The sequence below is a fragment of the Sinocyclocheilus anshuiensis genome, unplaced genomic scaffold (genome assembly GCF_001515605.1).
Source record: "Sinocyclocheilus anshuiensis isolate Anshui unplaced genomic scaffold, SAMN03320099.WGS_v1.1 scaffold2366, whole genome shotgun sequence".
NCBI lineage: Eukaryota > Metazoa > Chordata > Actinopteri > Cypriniformes > Cyprinidae > Sinocyclocheilus > Sinocyclocheilus anshuiensis.
This window is the reverse complement of record NW_015557543.1, coordinates 165,280-166,394: the sequence shown is the minus strand read 5'-3', so window position 1 is coordinate 166,394 and position 1,115 is coordinate 165,280. Positions and strand designations below refer to the sequence as shown.

Here is a 1,115-nt window from a genome sequence, read left to right as displayed (position 1 = left end):
TTATTTATTTTTATTTATTTATTTTTTTTAATAGAACTCTACTATTCAATAAAATATAAGAATATTCTCTACTGGAAAAAAAATAAATAACCAGCCTCACTTCAGCTACCATCTGACCAAAATAAAGTGATAAAAAAATAAAGTGACGTGACATGTGGCCAAGTATGGTGACCTACCATTGTCAGTTGTGTCGCTCCCCTGTCATTCATAAATCCTCTCCTGTGGCCTCATGGGATAGTAAAGTGTCCATCGACTGCGCACTTCAGAATCGGGATGGAAGTAGGTTATCCGGGCACTTTTCGCCTACTGTTTTTCCGAAAACTATGAATTCGGACATTACTGTTTTTGCAGCCTTTTTTTCACCTACTGTATAGTAGGGAAAAGTGTTCCATTTTGGCTGTAGCATATTTTAAGGGGCCTCCCATAGATATTAGTTCCAACCCTAATAAAACACACCTGAACAACCTCATGAAAGCCTTCAAGAGGCCTTACCCTTGCAAAAATAAATAAATGAATAAAAGTCACAATGCAGCAGTACACTAGCAAGGAGACAAAAGGTTTATGAATGGATGTCAATGGAGTAGAGGCTTCAGTATGCTGAACAGACTACTTTTGTGAGGAAGCAGCTTATTGCTTAATGAATTGAAATTCTGTCCGTAAGGTGGTTTACAGAACTAGTTCTGTGGAATCAGAAAACAGTGATCGACAGCTGCATTACCTCAAAAGAGGTTCTGTCAAGACTATAATGTGGTTTATGAGGCACATGTGATCCAAATCGACTGTTAAGTTGACTGTAAAAACAACAAAACAAAAAAACAATTATGTACATTTATAACACAATACTTTGTGCTATATTAGGAAATGATGGTAAACTGGACATCTTTCTACTTTTCTATTGCTTTTGGAGCAAAAAAGAGATCAAAAATCATATTTGTCGTACTCTCTCATTCACCACTGTAGAAGTTTACCAAACTATGATAACTTCTGCTCTTGACAATCATAGAAATGTGAAAAGGGTCCGTTACAGGCAGGTGTGTTTTATTACGTTTGGGACTAAAATCTGCCAGACAGTGGTCCTCTAATACACAGCGCACACACATGTATTATATGAAATT

At 36.6% G+C, this 1,115-nt stretch overlaps 1 protein-coding gene across 2 annotated transcripts in view; it reads left to right on the top strand.

The window, feature by feature from the left end:
* LOC107679309 (E3 ubiquitin-protein ligase HACE1) overlaps positions 1-1,115 on the top strand; it is a 35,163-nt gene that overhangs the window by 21,475 nt on the left and 12,573 nt on the right. The gene's annotated exons all lie outside the window — the stretch shown is intronic.